Below are 18,880 nucleotides of genomic sequence, written 5' to 3' on the forward strand. Positions count from 1 at the left end.
TGAACAATAAGGATCCTAACCTCCAAACATCAGGTATCTGTGCTCTGATTACTAATTGCTTCTTCTGATTGAAAAGATACAGGCACAAGTGAGGAGCCATTGTTTCAATCCTCACTGAAATTGTCATTATTCACAATAGCCAAAAGGTAGAAACAACCCAAATGTTCATCAATAGATGACTGGATAATCAAATTGTGGTATGGACATACCGTGAAATATTTTTCAGCTTTAAAGAGGAAGGAAATAATTTTGAAATATGCTGTAACATGAACAAGCTTTGAGGTCATTTTTCTTAATCTAGCTAAAAGACAAACTGTGTAATTCCATTTATTCGAGGTACCAAGAGTAGTCAGCTTTATAGAGATACAGTTTACTGATTGGCAGGAGTTTGGGGAAGGAGAGTGTACTGGGCCGTTCTTACATTGTTATAAAGAAATACCAGATATTGGGTACTTTATAAAGGAAAAAGGCTCATGGTTCTGCTGTACAGGAAGCATGGTGCTGGCATCTGCCAAGGCCTCATGAAGCTTTGAATAATGGCAGAAGTGCCCCAGCACGGTGGCTCACCCCTGTAATCCCAGTACTTTGGGAGGCCGAAGCTGGTGGATCACCTGAATCAGGAGTTCGAGACTAGCCTGACCAACATTGTGAAACTCCATCTCTACTAAACACAAAAAACAATTAGCCAGGCATGGTGGTGCATGCCTGTAATCCCAACTACTTGGGAGGCTGAGGCAGGAGAATCCCTAGAACCCGGGAGGCAGAGGTTTCAGTGAGCCAAGACTTTGCCATTGCACTCCAGCCTGGACAACAGAGAGAAACTCCATCTCAAAATATATATAAAGGAAAGAAAGAACAGAAAGAAAGAAAATAAAAAGGAAAATAATAGCAGAAGGCAATGGGGAAAGCGAGTGTCTTACATGGTGAGAAGGTGGGGGAGGTCCTACATACTTTTTAAAAAACAGGTTTCCTGATAACTAACTCACTCACTGTTGTGAGGACAGCATCAAGAAATGAGGGATCCACCCCCGTGACCCAGGAGCTCCCACAAGTCCACATCTCCAACAATGGGGATTGCAATTCAATGTGAGATTTGGCAGGGTCATATATTCAAGCTATATCAGAGGGCATGAGGAGTTAATGTTCAATGGGTATAGAGGGTTCAGCTTTTACAAGATGAAATCAGCTCTGCAGATTAATGGAGATGATTCCACAAAAATATGAATGTATTTAACACTATTGACCTGTACGCTTAAAATTGATTAAGATGGTAAATCTTATGTATGTTTTTCAAATTAATGAAATTAAAATTATTTACTGAGCAAAGATTAAACACATAAGGATATTTAAAATTTTATTATAACTATATTGATTAGATTTTACTGAGCTTCTTAATATAAACTAAAATATGAGATTATGCTAGGCTATATACTTATACATATTTTATATACTAAATACATGTAGTCTATATTCCTCACAATAAGATGAGGTAAGTACTGTTTCATTTTGTAACTAAAACAGACCAGAAGAGCAAGATAACTCAATAAAGATAACACTGAAGAAGTATCAGGATGTGAATCAGTTCTTTGCCTAACATCCATTTACCAATAGAAATGAAACTCAAGTGTAAGTCAAGCTATTAGGTTGCTTATAAATTAGTCATTATCTCTCTTTCATTTGCTGGCATCTTGCCACCACTTCTATAAAACATTACTCTTGATAAAAAGTAGAGGCAAAAGGTAATATTCAGAGTCAAAAAGAGCATCATCAGCTACCCAACACAACACATGGGTGCCATTTTAACACCATTCTCCAAAAGACAAAGTAGACATAACTTCTGCTTAGAGAGACAGTTGAATACTTGTCAAACAGCTGCCATCAACCCATGGGGTCTGCTACACTGAGCAGTGTCATCCTGTGAACATGACTTTCAATGATATCTTTGTATTAAGGCAAAATATGTCATCTGGAAATAACATTTTCACCTTGTTTGAATCCAAATGTCAGTGTGTTTACGTATTCTCTGCTCTTGCCTATGTCGTTGGGGTCTTAGTGCGTGAGCCAACATACATTTTGTGGTTATGCTGGCATGCTACATCAAGGTCCTATGATGAGCAGTTTTAAAATCAAGCTTAGAAAATCTTGGTGTTTAAAAACTTTTCTATTTGTCCGGAGGACATTTTCTTAAATATAGAAAAAAAGGAAAAGAATCAGGAGATACTAAGTACCCTTTTCTCTAAGAAAAGGAAAAAAGAAAATCTATAGACTTAAGCTAGGGAAATAAATGTTTGCCTCAGGTCAATTTAGTAAAATTACAGATAAATGGCAAAAGGAAAATTTTCTGTATATTTCGAATTTTCCTAAGAATAGGTGATATGCTTAGTTATCACCTGGATTTCTCACCTAAAGCTTTGAATTCCTGTACCATCTCTACCTCCTTTCCTTCTACCCCATTTCCTTCACATCACACTCCTAGAAAAAAAAAAAAAAAAAGGCAGAGTAGTAGACCTAAGGAGTAAGAACAAGTGGAACAGTAAACAGAAGGAGAAACTGAGGTTAAAGGCAGCGATGCGAGAACTTGTTTATTTGCCAGTGGAAATGGTTTAGTAGAGAAGAATGTGATGATGCAAAAAAAAAAAAGAGATGTTTCAGTCAAGGTTTCCCAGAGAAACGGAACCAACAGAGCAAGGAATTGACTCACATTCGGGAAGCTGAGAAGTCCCAAGATCTGCAGTTGGCAAGATGTAGACCTAGAAAAGCTGATGTATGTTTCAGTCCTAGTCAAATGCATGTGATCTAGGAGACTTGACGGCTTAAGTTCCAGACTGAAAACCAGCAGGCTCGAGATCCAAGAAGAGCCAATGTTTCAGTTAGAATTTGAAGCCTGGAGAAGACCAAAGTCCAGCTAAAGAAGTCAGGCAGCAGGAGTTCCCTCTTATTCTGCCTTTTTGTTCTATTCAGATCTTCAATTGATTGGAGAAGGCCCACCCACGGTACAGAGGGCATTCTGGTTTACTCAGTCTACTGATTCCAATGTTAATTTCATCCAGTAAAAACCTCACAAACACCCAGACTCTTATTTAACCAAATATCTGGGCATCAGCGACCCAGTCAAGTTGATACATAAAATTAATCATTGCAAGAGATAGATGAAGGATCTGAGAAGATAAAATTCAAATAAAATTCAGAGCACTAATAAACAGATTGACATTTCCTAGGAAGAGGAACAGTTTTTCCATTTTAATAGGTGGAAATCAGAGATGACCACAAGGGTAGGTAATGTATAATGTGGAGTTTTACGGACTGGAGAAACAAGTCAGAAAAACCAAACAGTCTGGAAATTGCATGCTATTAAGCAAACTTTATATTTTTTAGGTTTCATAATTGTATTATATTTAAAACAAGCTCTTTTTATTATATACTATATTAAATACATTTTATAGATAAAATATGTCTTAAATTAGAATTAAGATATTCCAGAAAAATTACGTACTGCCAAAATTTAGGGAATGTGTTAAATATAAAACTGAAATGTAAAAGAAGATATTAATAGATCCTAAGAGCTCATTTAAAGGATTTGACTTTGTCCTGCTGCTACTTAATCTATAATGATTCCTGCCTCCTGGAACTTTCACCCTCTGTGTCCCTTTCCATATTACACCATCATTGGTCTATGTGACCAATAGCATATTGCTGACGTGAAGATGCCTCACTTCTCAGATTAGGCTATAAATGTCTTAGGTGTTCTCGTGTTTGTTCCCTCTCTCTCTGGTCACTTGCTTTGTGGGAAACAGCTTCAACATATAACGTTGCTGTTGTGGCCCAAGTGGTAAGAAGCTGAATCCTCTGATAGCTATGGAGGAGAGGTAAGTCCTGCCAACAATTTTGTGAATGAGCTCGAAGTTGATCCTCCAGTCCCAGATAACTGTAGCCCCAGCCTAGAGTCTGACTGCACCTCAGAGATCCTAAGCAAGTTTAATTGAACTAGTCAGAGTTCAATTAAAAATCACTAGTCAAAAATATCTGGAGTATGAAAAAGTTCTAATGGAAAAAAAAAAAAAACAAATTTGATCTTCAGTTTGATCTTAACACAGTACCCGCAACTTATGAGGAAATTAGCCCAAATCTCTATATTTGATAATTTCCTATTTCCAGCCATATATACTTAAATTTATGTAGTGAATTAAATATTTATTTTTAAAGTTTACTTGAAAACACATTTTCTTATGATATTTATATCTTAGTTCTAGCTGTCTCTTAGTTCTAGTAGCTTGTCTCAAATTATGTCGTCAGGCACCATGCTCACTTTAAAAAAAATTCAATATGTACTCAATAGTGATTTGAATATGCAAGCAAACAACCTTCTTTGTTGTGAAAAATGTCAAGATTTATAGCAAGAAAACATCTGCTACAATCCTATGTGTGTAAAATTCTGAGCCCATAACCTCAGGCCTTGCACTCTGAGCCTCACATTTTTACTTATAAAATGAAGAAACTGGGCCGGGCGCGGTGGCTCACGCCTGTAATACCAGCACTTTGGGAGGCCGAGGCGGGCGGATCACGAGGTCAGGAGATCGAGACCATCCTGGCTAACACAGTGAAACCCCGTCTCTACTAAAAATGCAAAAAATTAGCCGGGCGAGGCGGCAGGCGCCTGTAGTCTCAGCTACTCGGGAGGCTGAGGCAGGAGAATGGCGTGAACCCGGGAGGCGGAGCTTGCAGTGAGCCGAGATCGCGCCATTGCACTCCAGCCTGGGCGACTAAGCGAGACTCTGTCTCAAAAAAAAAAAAAAAAAAAAAAAAAATGAAGAAACTGATGATATCTATATCACTAATTGCTTCATTTGCTGCCGAATAGACTAATGGAAAAGAAATATTTGAATAAATGGTGATTACACACAGAAACTAAAGTATTAAAATGGGAGCACAATAAAAGAAATTGCATTACAGCATGAGATATGTGTTGGCTAAGTTTTAATGTCTTCCTTAGTTAAAAATTGGTTTTTATAAGAAAATAACTGACTTTCAAAAACAAGCTGTTTGTTTTTTAATCTGCATCTTAAAACCGAGTATATTTCATCTCATTATAGACTTAGGTTCTCATGACCAGCTCTTCAACCCTATTTCTTTTTTAGTTAAGATATTTGCTATGCAGATTACTCGACACAAGGAGATGTGATTGCTTTGATTTACCATCCAGAATTTTTATAACCATAGCTTCCCACAAACAAGCTTAATACGCTTAACTACTTAATTATACTTTAACAATAGGGTTCTTTCTGAAACTAATGAACTGCAAGATATTTAAACATCATATAGAATAAAATGTAAAGAAATACTAATGTATACAATTAGGTGTCCTCTACATAACGTGAATCTTAATGATTTCTTTCTTTTCGTTAAAGGTGTTAATTCTTTCTAGTGAAATCTATTTCTTAGATTATCAGGAACCACAGGGGGTAATCTATGATTTTCATAACTTTATCAGAGTGATATATACCACTTTCTAAGACTTGTACCCATAGTCCACTATGTTCTTAATCCCCACAAAAAAAAAATATCTTCCCACTAAACTCTTAAAGTTAAAATATTTTTGTGATTCTTCTCTTTGGAAAAGTGTAGTATTCTCAGCTTTTAAGTCTGTCATCTAAACAGGCTAAATTCAGCATTTCTTCTGATTTTAATGTTTTTGTCTTTGCTTTTTAGCAGTTTTAATATGACATTCCCACTGTTTTTGTTTATATTTTGCTTAATACTTGCAGTGCTTTTTGAATCTGGCTTTTGATATTTCTTTTCGTAAAATTCGTATCTAATGTCCTCAAGGATTGCTTCGCCTCATTATCTGTTTCTTCTCCTTCTGGGACTCTGATAACAAATTTTTGAGACTAAATTTTTTTCTCTAAATGACTTCTGTAATCTATTGCCTTGTATTATTTGTCATTCCATTATATCTTTATGCTTCAATTTAGATATTATTTTCTGATATGTTTCCAAGTTAATTTTGTCTTTAGTTGTCTTTAATTTTTACTATTTTTAAAATTCTAGATATCCTATTTGATCTTTCTCTATAGTTATTCCATTATCTCATGAAATTATTCATCTTGTATTTTATTTCCTAGAACACAATTCTCATTTGTTTTTTGTGTCTGATCATTCTTTTATCTGGATCTGCTGTGTTTGTTGATGTAGTTATTGTTCTTATTTTAATATGTCGTCGTAGGCTGTGATCTGTAATTTTTGTACCACCAGCCCCACAAATCCGAATACCCTGCTTATCTTCTTAGCACTCATCCTCAGTATTAACAATTGTCTCCTAGAAAAATGCAAAAGTTAAGGTCAGCTACTCAAGTTTCCCTCTGTTGATCTTGGCATCACAGTTTCTTACTACTATGGAAAAATTTCCTATGTTTTAAAATGTGTTTGTTTTAATTTTTGTCTAATTTTCCAGTTGCTCTCTCTGGGAAGGTTGGTCATACCAACCTCATCTTCTCCTGCTAGAAATGGAATCTCCACACATCATTTAAGGAGTTGATCTGTCTGCATCTATAGTCTTAGCCAAATATGAACTTAAAGGATTTTACACATGTATTTCAAAACATATATTGAAAACTTAATATAAAGGAGGAAGAATAATCTGCAAAAGCAGCATTAAAAATTCTACTGTTAACTCCTTATCTAATTACAGATTTTCTACTTTTCATGGTCTTCTAGAAGCTAAAACCTCACTTTTGACAAAGCCATCAGAATTTTTTTATAAGTTTTGGGACCTAATAATGCAGAGTGACTATTTAAACAAAGCTGAAGTAAAATGGCAAAGTTGGTTAGAATTTGTCATAGTAAACGTAGAGCTATAAATATGCTTAAGTAGCCAAGATATAAGGGAAAATTATAAAAACTTGAAGCCTAATTAACTTTCTATGGAAATATACTATAAAATACCTTTGTTATCTATGGATTTATAATTTTGACTGTTGATTTAAATAACAATTTCAAGAAAACAAAAGTCAACTTGTTCACTAGTAATTTTGCTAAATGTGTGTGACAATTAAGTGCTTGGAAAGTAAATAGATTATGTTCACAGACACACAAACACATACATGCGTTCACAAGAAAATTTCTCAAAGAGTTATATGAACCCCAAATTCTTTTAGTGGACCATATTGATAACCTAATTGTGTTGGCTATATTTTAACTCATAAATTTGCAACCTAAGAGGTGCTAAATCACCTCTCCTGACCATGCACCAGCAGTGATCAATGATTAATTATAGACAACATTAGGATTCACAACTGACTCCTATTTGTAATGCAAATATTTTCAGAATCTGTGAAGAAAGGATCCTTATGTCTGTCACTTAACTATATTGTGGTCTATTGTATTTTCCAAAGATATTTGCAGAAACATCTCTTTTCCTTCTTTTCCTTCTGTATTGTGACCTTACAACTCTCTCATTGAGAGATGAAGTTTGTAACTTCACTCCATAGAATCTAAGTGGCCAGTAGCATAAAGAGAAAGTGACATTGTGACAATCCTATGTATAGCCCTAAACTGACAGAGAATCTTCTGTTTTCTGGCTTTTGAAAATCCAGCAGCAATATGTGAGAACTCCTAGTCACTTAGAGAGAACATGTGAGTGTCTTGTTGCCTGCCCTGAACTCCAGCCAGTGACAGTAAACATCAATTGTGAGTCAGCCTTCTCCTATGTGCTGTGTAGGCAAACCTTCAGCTCTGACTCCAATCAAATGAATTCATCTGAGTTCACTAATCCATAGAATCATTTTAGAGAATAATTTGAGTCAAACATTTTTAGGTATAGTTTTTTCTGCAATATACACATATATATATCCAGCAATACATCAAAGGCCAAATGCAGATTACTTTTTTTTTTTTTTTTTTTTTTAAGAAATAATCTGTTGGCTGGGCATGGTGGCCCACACCTGTAATTCCAGCACTTTAGGAGGCCAAGGCAGGCTGATGGTCTGAGGTCAGGGTTTCAAGACCAGTCTGGCCAACATGGCAAAACTCCGTCTCTACTAAAAATACAAAAAATAATAGCCAGGCGTGGTGGCGTGCACTTGTAATCCCTGCTACTCGGGAGGCTGAGGCAGGGGAATTGCTTGAACCATGGAGGTGGAGGTTGCAGTGAGCCAAGATCGTGACACTGCACCCCAACCTGGGCAAAAGAGTGAGCCTCCAACTCAAAAAAATATATCTGTCATGATCTAGGTGCACTTACCTTAAATCTTTCCTCCCCTTCTTGCAGCTCAACTGTGAAAATATTATAGCTGGAAAAAAACAATCACTGTACTCTATCTTGATTTATAGATGAGGAAACAGGATTTTACAGAAAAAAAAAAGTGACTTGTCCAAGATCTTATCAAAGGAGTGCCAAAAGTTTGAGAGTGTTAGATCAAATGTGGACAAGAGCTGCTTCCATACTTAGCAGACTGAAAACTATCTTAAGACTATATCTTGTAGCAGACAGCCAAGTCTCAGCCAATCATGCCAATCAAGTTTCAGCCAATCACAGACTTCTAACTGATAGAATATGTGCATATAAGGCAAATGCCTCATCACATCACACCCACATAAGGAAATGCTGAGCTGTAACCAATCAAGCTGTTTTTGTATATCACTTCATTTTTCTGTCTATAAATAATGTCTGCTTATGTTGCTGTATGGAGCCACCTGAACTGGTTCAGGGTGCTGCTCAATTTACGAATCATTCTTTACTCAAATAAACCTTGCTAAACTCAACTTGTCTAAATTTTTCTTTTTAAAGGAAAAAAATAGTAACCTATAGCTTCTACCACCAATCTCAGTTTCAGTATGTGAATGTGATTCTGACCCGTATCACATGCACAGTGAATGAACTATTCTTAGATGTTTTTGCTATTATAAAATGTAGTCTCATCTTCCCTTTTCTTCCTCTCTTACTCTGTATTTTAGATCATGTATATTGTGATAGATAGGGATGTTTACCCTTCTTCTTGAATGTGGAGTGACTTGTTTCTAATGAATAGAATGAAGCATATGTAACAGAGTGTGACTTCTCAGACTAGGCTGTAAAAAGGTTCTATGGCATCTGTCTTGGTTACTATTTTTTCTCTTGGGTCACTTATGCTAGTAAACACAGCTTCCCAGTCTTGAAAACACAGGCTGCTCTGAGAAGAGGTCCGTATAACAAGAAATTGGGACCTCCAGCTAAGAGCCAAGTGAGTAACCCATCAGAAAGCAGGCCATCCATCATCAGTTAAGTCTCAGATGACTGAAGCCCAGTGGACAGGTTATTGGAAATTATATGAGACACTCCAAGCCAGAGAGAAACTAAGATAGTAAATGTTTCCAGTTTAAGCCACTACATTTTGGCATAATTAGTTATGTAGCAATACATAACTACTTTAGCTTTTACATTTTTCCAGGGTTAAAAAAATTACAAGGTTAAAAAGAATATTTTCTTAGCATATATATCTGCCTACTACTTGCTTAGCAAGCATAGTGAATTCTAAGGAAACTACATGTGACCTTTTAATTTTTTTATATATGGCTTATTCATTTTTATATCCAGATATTACTATAGCTATTTACATAGTGCTCCATAAATATTGTTACTAGAGTTTCTGCTATATACAGTTCAGTATCTAAATTCTGAATTTCTAACTGTGAAATTTTACCATTTGAACCTCTAAAGCCAAGGCAACATAGCTGGTAAGTATGTATAAGTTCTGGTTCTCCAGCAGGTTGTGTTTTGAAGTAATAATTTTACTCTCACTGTGTCACAGTCCAGTTGTTTAGAGTTCTGTCTTTCCTTTCTTTTCACTCTTCCCATTCCATTGTACCCTACTGGATAAAGCACCTCATGTTGAATCCTGAGTTTGTTATTGTGGAGCTCCCTTACTCTCTCACCTGCCTGATTACACTCAGCTTTAGTTCCCCTTTATCTCCAGGTGTGGGCTTATGCCTGTAACAAACTGAATCAGTTTCCTAATATCATAACATAGTAAAATAAGCATGTTTGAAAGAGAGAGGGTAGCAAGATGATCTTAGAGTATTTCCTCAAAAGCCAGACTTATATTAAGCACCTTAAAGTCTCCATTATTTTTAATTAATTATTATTGTAGTAATAGCAGTACTTAGTAAATGAAAAGGTTTTCTGAGCATCTCAGTATGAGATAGGACAATTCTGAAGGATAATTTGTCATAACAGATCAAATAAGAATACATGAGAAAGAGGAGCACAGAAATGAAGAGGAAGCATAGAAATTAACATTTATTAAGCACCTGCAAAGTGTCACTTTGAAAGTTTACATTATTTCAAATATTTCTTATAAAAATCTGAGTGTAAATTACAATTATTTTAACTTTACGGATAAGGAGGGAGAATACTGGAAGTTTGAAATGGCACTTACTAGTTTGTACAAGTAATACCTAAATTGGAAATTGAGAACCACAATAGTTTACTCCCAGTATTTGCTCATTTGAATATACCTTGACGATGAGGTCAGAAAGCAGGCCACGAGAAGAATATTGAAGTTGCCAGAAATATTTAACATAGTAAAGAGAAAATGTTGTATGACCTTACCACAGTATTTTAAGGAAATTAAATGATCATGATTTGTAACATAGACATAAAATCCTCACAACAGGAGGGTTTATAGGCTGGTAAAATAATAAGGACATTGATAAAAGAAATTCTTATGAAGAGGTTGGGCTAGAAATTTGTGGAGGCTTATTTCAACTCTAATAGTTTCCATTCTTAAGTTTTGTCCACATAATGACTTTACACAGATTCAGAATTTTCTACTATACATAGAGCTCATATTGGTATAATTCCAGTCACTAAAGAAAAAACAGATGGCAATTATATTCTCTGTGCATTCTTTAAGTATGAGTCAGTTGAAATTTTATTTAGTTTCTCCCACCTGGGGACTTTAACTCCTCTTTCCTCTGAATATCTGATATTTTACTTATTTTGCCACTATATTCCACATCTATATCTAAGTTTACAATTTCTTTAAGTTACACATTACATAAGAGAGATGAATCTCACATTGATTCATTTTCTCAGTCATTTTTTTCAGTCAGTCTGTCCACAACACTTACATAAGTCTTTACGCATAAACAGTTGGGTGAGAGGTTCCTTGACCTTAAGGAGCTCTCTGCCTAAAAAATAAGACAGGCAAGTTAACAAAAAATTGCAATGCAGTATGATAAATTCTATGAACATTAAAGATACATGAGTGAGAAAAAAAAAAAAGCAGACAGCTCATTGAAACTGGCATCATCATGGACAGTTTTGAGAGGAACTGGGACCCAAGCTGAATTGTAGTACACATGTTGAAAGGGAAAAAAAGGGATGCCACCTAAGAAAGGGTGCCCACCTTTCTTAGGGCACATAGGTAGTAAAAGGAGTCTGTATGTGGCAGTGATTTGAGATCTACTCTGCTTTTTTTCTGCCATATAATTGATACGCTTTTGAGGTGGAGAGGATATGAATGAGTCTTAGTTCAGCAGTTTTCCACTGGGAATAATTTTGCCTTCCCAGGGAACATGCCTGGAGTCATTGTGTGACAAGGGGTGGAAATGCTGCTGGCATTTAGTGGGTGGTCACCAACGATGCTGCTAACTCTCCCCAATACACAGTATGGACCCTGCTAAACCATTATCTGGGCCCAAATATGTATAGTGTCAAGGCTGTGAAATTCTGCCTCAGATGCTTGAAAAAGTTTGAAAACCTCTGCTTTAGAAAAAAGTTATCACTGGAGACTTTTAAGCGAGAGATTAACATGGTAGATCCTTTTCTCTCTTCCCCCCGGCCATCCTGAGCACTGCTGTGGAAACAGTAGGCATTGCGTACTGTTCTGCCAAGCTTGCCATTTTTATAAAGCGCCTTGGGTTTGTTCTGACCTTTCTGCATGGGAGACAACCTTGCATTCCTAATTCTCTTGGATTCTTTTCTTAATCTAGGGAAATGTGTTTCTCGATTAAGTGCAAGATCAAGTGTATCCTCTTCCTAAATTAATGGTTCTCTTGACCAGAGTGCTCAGTCATTTGTTAATGCTCCAAAAGGAAATATGCATTTCTCAGACTCCATAAATCACATAAACAGGATTTTATATTCACCATTTAAATGGAGATAAATCATAACTTGTCTGCAGTATCTTTGTGTTGTACTGCAAATATGTATCTCTGGATATATATTCAGGGCTTTGGTAACTCTATCATTTCCTCAGAGCTCCAATCCACGGTAGAATCTTCTTTATCCTAAATAGGATTATCAGTTGCTCATGCAATTATTATATCTCAGAATATTGGCATAGTCTTTTAAACATATCCAAATATTATAAGCATAGTGGGCCTATATAACTCAAGGTCTATATTTTGTTAGTCCTTACAATTTAAGATTTAAACTTTCATATTTAATTTACCTAGAAATTAAAGTCAATCAGTTTGTATTTCATTCTATTTGGTCATCTTAGCACAAAATTACATTTAGCATACACTTAGTAGGTGCTTATGCATACATATAAGTATATACATACACACACACACACACACATATATGAATGTTCCTCATCTTTCAGTGAGGTTATATCCTGATAAACCCATTGTAAGTTGAAAATATGGTAAGATTAAACTGCATTTAATATACCTAACCTACCAAACATCATTGTTCAGCCTACCTTTAAAAAAATGCTCAAAACATATTAGCCTACAGTTGCGTAAAATCATTCAATGCAAAGCTTGTTTTATAATGAAATATTGGATATCTCACGTAGTTTATTGAAAACTGTATGTTATGCCAAAATTGTGATGGTTTTGCGCCTTAATAAAGTCTAAAAATCTTAATTTGAACCATCATGAGGGACGACCTATGTATGTTCTTCTACCTCATCCTGTTCCCGTGTGCTCCTTTTGTTATTAGACTTCTAACTCCTAACTGGTGAGGGCTAAAATAAGAAGATCCAATATGCATTATGAAGTAAAGGAAACTGCCTTGTCTCCAGAAGCTATTGCATATACAAATAGCATATCTTTGCTGCTATTACTATGAATTTAAGCCTTTCTCGTGGGAACCTCATTAAGGATTGCAAATATGTTTTAACTCATATGCCAACTTGGGCCACATTCTAACTAAGGCTCTATCTACTCTCAGCAGGAAGGAGTACAACAATTGATTAGCAAGATCTAATGTGGACTCCTGAATGGTGAACACAACAAGGATGCCCTGCATTTGTCAAGTCGTTATTGGCCCATCAGATGAGCTAGCTGAGTGCTTCAGAACAGATCAAAATATTAACTAAGTATTATCATTTATGGAAATGAGATAATTGAAACAAGCAAAAAAGTAACACATTTCTGGGGCATGTTCTATATATTTTACATGTGCATTATGTAATATTACCATAAGCCTTTCAGATTGTCATTACCTACATTTCAAAGATGAGGGAAACTCAAATTTGAGAAGCAGACTATCTAGTAAAGGGTAGGGTTTGAATGCAAACCTGGCTTTGAAACCTATGCTATCTTAACGTTTACAGGGCTTTGGTCAACCACAAATATTTTAGAATTTGTGTTTGGTTAGAAATAAGGGAAAATTGAGAAAGATACACTAGAAAGAAGATCATGGATTTGTACTAAGTTTTGAGAATACGAGGTATCTGTAACCATTGCTACCATTGACTTTAGAACGTTTTATTTCAAATCTTTTGTTCTGAACCAGCACATTAAATACTTGTCCCAGTCCTCTTGGTCCTAGTCAGATTGGACACTTTACTGTGTGGCCCAGAAGTTGAGTTAAAACTTTCTTCTTTGGCTTCTAATGCTATGTCCCCCTTTCTGCAATGTCTTCCTTTTGTCTGCAATCCCAATTAACTATTATAGGAAAACCCAAATTCAGTATATTTCATATAGACTTTCCTAATAATTTTTTCCACAAAAATCATAAAACCTATTTAATAAAAGCATCATTGATACTTTTATTAGGTATAAGATATGAGAAAAAGGCAAATAAAACATTACGACTGCTATACCGGTGTAAGGGATAAACTTGCAGGAAGTGTGAAAGTTTAGATAATGTATTGTTACTAGAATAAAGTGGAAGGTCAGATACATTTTATGCTCAATGAAGGCAAGTGTCCATGCCTGCTTTATATAGCCTTATATCAGCAATGCCTACATAGTATCTGGCAGAGAGCAGTGGTTGAAATAAACTCATTTTGATTTAAATTTTTAAAAAATTTGTTGGTGAGAAAGGGGATTGTTGCTGATGAATTTGAATTTATTACCAAAGGACAGATTTTGGGCCATGAAAGGCAGAAATAGGGAAGGACATGCCACAAAGATGGACACTCAAAATAGTGAGTGTGCGACCCTGTGTGGTTTTGAATGACGGCTACAGCAAAAATATTTGGGCTGAACAGCTAGAGATGAGACTGCACAAGGTGTCCAGGGTCAGTTGAGGAAGAGACTTATATTTTCGTTTTAGGGGGTTACTTTTATCCTGAAAGCATGGGGAATAGCTGAAATGTTTAAAGCAGTAAGAAAATGAAAAAAAAAAAAATTCAGGTGAGAAAACTCTGTAGTAATTGTATCAACCTGCTCAAGCTGCTCTAACAAAATACCATAGACTAGGTGGCTGAAACAGGCTATTTTTCAAAATCTGGGGGATAGCGAGTCTAAGATCAAAGTGTCCGATGATTTAGCTCTCGGTGAGGGTCCTCCTCCTGGGTTTCAGATGGCTACATTTTCACTGTGTCCTCACATGGCAGAAAGAGGAAGATCTGGTGTCTCTTCTTCTTCTTATAGGACCCCATCATGAGCCCCACCCTCATGACCTCATCTAAACCTCATTACCTCCCAAAAGTTTTACCCCCAATACCATCACATTGGGGGCTTAGAGACTCAACATGTGCATTTTGGGGAAGACACAAATAACAGTCCACAACTGTGGTTTTTTAATACTGCTTTCGGTTAAAATTTATAAAGGCCTAAACATAAAAATAATGATAAAGGATATAGATTTTTAAAAAGTGGGTGACTGATCATATGTAAGTTTTTGTAAGGTTTCTGCCTGACTTGTTAATGCTGTTAACATTTACCAAGGGAAATCATACTATGGAATCCTGCATTTTGTTTTTTGGGGATAAGAATCCTTGTAAAGGCTGGGTGCGGTGGCTCACACCTGTAATCCCAGCACTTTGGGAGGCCGAGACATGTGGATTACTTGAGGTCAGGAGTTTGAGATCAGCCTGGTTAACATGGTGAAACCTTGTCTTGACTAAAAATACAAAATTAGCCGGGCATGGTGGTGCACACCTGTAATCCCAGCTACTTGGTAGACTGAGAGAGGAGAATCACTTGAATCCAGGAGGCAGAGGTTGCAGTGAGCCAAGATCACACCTTTACACTCCAGTCTGGGCAACAAGAGCGAAACTCTGTCTCAAAAAAAAGAAAACAAGAATCCTTGTAAATATGAGTTCAGCTGTAGACTTTAAGCTTCTTGTGGAACACAGAGATATGTAGTACAATTTATTATTTTTCTAATCGCCTAGTGAACAACTGTGGATCTTAGGCTTACACTCGCCCTCTTACTCAAACTTGTTTCAGAATATTATCCATTTTATGATAGTATATATTGACTTCTCAAATAGTGAGAAAATTTCTTAAAGGAAGGGAAAACATGTTCTACTTGGTTTCTGCATTTCTTGTGACCTATTAGAGCAGGAAAATCGATATATCTCAGAAATCCGTACTGAGCTGTGGCAGCCTGAGTCTTGAATGCAAATGACAGTAAGATATTGCTTGGTCACATTTGTGCAGGTTGCAATGCACCTTCCACATTTAGAATCCAATCTTTGCAACAATCTCACGTGTTAGGTGGATCAGGTGTTATTTCCTTATTTCAACAGAAAAATGTAGTAGGCATTGAAAATTTTAAGGTTTTATGCCAGATTAGAGAGGCATAGCAAAATCATAATACCATGTCTTCTGCCTCTCATGTAGCTCATGCCTCATTAGGATTCTTGAAGTCTATTTCCTCCATCTCTTGACCCCACTCAGATGCTCTTCCCTGCGTCGAGTGTCATTTCAAGTCCTATTACTTACAATTAATTTATATGCTTGCACCTAAACTCAGATTCAAACCCCTAAGGGTAAAACTGATTTTTGAGGGCAGGACCTTCACAACTTACATTAAAAACTTTTTTAAATGATTTTATTTTTGGAGTTTTGTTTTTATTCTCCCTTTGAATGGAAGCCTGAGAGAAAACTTCATTTCTTGAGAGAAGTAGAAAAATAGTATGGTGTCTGTCCAAGATAGTTTTACCTTGACTTAACCTATTGGTTCCCATTTAAAAAAACAGTACAGATGCTAGGTTGATTTTTTTTTTCTCCTTCTTCGTTTCGGCCAACAACAACACAGAATCTGTTTTCCCATAACTTCACCAAATCTGGGTGTCATTAAACTTTTAAATTCTTAGTTTTATTTTGTTGACTTCTTTGCCAGCCCCCCTTCCCCACCACACATTACTAGATATTTCCCAATGCATCCAGGGTAAATTCACAAGCATGATTGTGTAACACTAGCCAATAGAGATTCTTCCTGGGCAGCATCACTCATTTTACAATACACGAAGGTGCAGAGGGACAAAGTAACTTGCCTCAATCCAGTTAAACTAACAGAGCTGATACCATATCACCTATTGCAGTAATTTTTCCAAACGTTCTGATAAAATGATAAATTGAGGTTGCAATATTGAGATGTACAGAAGTATGAGGCAAAACTCTATAAAAGAGATTAAAAAAAACCAAAACAGTAACTTTTGACTGTCCCTCATATTTTTTCTTTTTCGAGTCTGATCTTATTTGTTACTCAAAAAATCTTATTTCTGACTGGATTCAGATTTAGAAGTAGAAGCTCACCGAAATGAAAGTCTGCGTCTCTTAGGAATTTGTTCCTGGAGCTTCTCCTTAGCCTCCTTCATTCTCTTGGCCAAAAGTTTAGCGTATTCTGCTTATATTAACATCATATTATTTCCCCCACCCAGATTGAGCTCACCCAGCTCTCATCAGTCTACTCCTTCAACAGCCTCCGCATGTGTGATGGTTTGGCAACGCAGTCACAGTCTCCATTATAGTAGAAACGTTTGTCTCTTTGTTGTTCATCTAAATAAATGTTTGTTTTAAACTCCATTTGTTCTTATTGGTCAGGTACACAGCATTATATTTCTTTGAATAGTTTAGTCAGATATAACTACAGACATTCACAAGTTCTTCACATGCAGCTATCTGACATTCTTTAAACAAATGAATAGAGAATATCTGCATAAATTGTCTCATTGTTTTCCACTTCATGAGCAGTCCCTTTTCTTTGCAACACATTTACTTAGATGTTTCTATTTTCTGCAGCTCTTTGAGGTGTGTTTTTTTTCGATTTTAATATATTCATCCTATTTTACTTTCTAAGATTTCCTGATCCAGTTACAATTTTTATATCCACAATTTATATAACTCATTTATTAAATTCCTAATTATCTAATTAGGAATATGCTTACACAAGAAAACTTGCTAGAACAATACCTGACTCTGAACTAGATAAGACAATTAGGGCTTGTTGTCTAGCTGTTTCCAAAGTGAGCAAGTGAATGAGTCAAGAGGAACCTAGGGGAGATGTCTCGGATACAAACATCAGAAAATATTTCCATCCGAAGCTTGATTGATGACACACTTTATAGGGTGACTGATTTTATTGGGAGAAGGTAAGAATTTGATAAAGGTAAAACAAGTCAATTGTAAAAAGGAAAGTAGAGGTTCCTCTTCAAAGACTTTCCTCCTCATCTGATTAGGAATAAACAGTAACTTCTCTTAGAAGCAAAATTTATTCAACGACCTGTGCTAACATTCTTAAATATGTGCTATCCATAATAAAGAAATCAATGTACTTTATATTCTCAGCTCCCACCATTAGCCTAAATATTTGCCCTGGCATGCTTATAATGGTCCAAGCAAGCATTAGGTCATAGACTGTTCCTCTTCCTTATTTAAAAATGTGTTTACCTTTCTCAGCATTCCACAAATTACTTCCACCTTCCTTTGTTCTCATCTACCTTTGCCTCTTTTAAAAAGTTCTAAGTTGCTATCCATTTGGGACAAATACAGAATGTGAGGTTCCGTTCCAGCCAATGTAAACCGGACACAGCAGGTAGGGTGGACGCGTCAGGTTATAAATGACCCTGTATCCTTTGTTTGGTGTACTCTCGTGGCAAAACTGCTGGTGAGTGTACCCTTTCTGCAGGAAGTAAAAATTACCTTTCTAAATGAGTTAAATTTATGTTCAAGTGCTATTTCTTATTGGCACCCAGGAACAAGCATTTCAAATACAATGAGTGAGAAAAAATAAACATGGTAAATGAACAATTATTCTCAGAAACTGTTTAAAAAATCGATAAAATAATATAGAATGTAAGAAACAAAAAAATTCACAATTTCTTTTAAAAAAAAAAAAAAGAAAGGAATCTAGACTACTATAGAACCCAATAGTGGGTTTTACAGTTTTTGTCTCTGTATTATATATACTCCATATTTTGGTATCTTTATATAAACTTAAATATAAATAGTATAAGCCAAAACAAATTTTTTATACGTATACATGAGAAAAGTATTTCCAGAACCAACAGTTGGAAACAAGTTTCAAAATTTGTGGCTATTGAATGATCTTCAGAAGAAGAGAAAAGATAATGATCTACACTTTCATGTATATATTGCAAGTTTTATTTTCCCTAAATTGACATTAGCAAGGCACTTTAAGGTTACCTTTAGGTTAATTACTATATTTCATTAATTTTGGCACTTAATTGATTATAAGACTCATCACTAATTC

The sequence above is a fragment of the Macaca nemestrina genome, chromosome 13 (genome assembly GCF_043159975.1).
Source record: "Macaca nemestrina isolate mMacNem1 chromosome 13, mMacNem.hap1, whole genome shotgun sequence".
Taxonomy (NCBI): domain Eukaryota; kingdom Metazoa; phylum Chordata; class Mammalia; order Primates; family Cercopithecidae; genus Macaca; species Macaca nemestrina.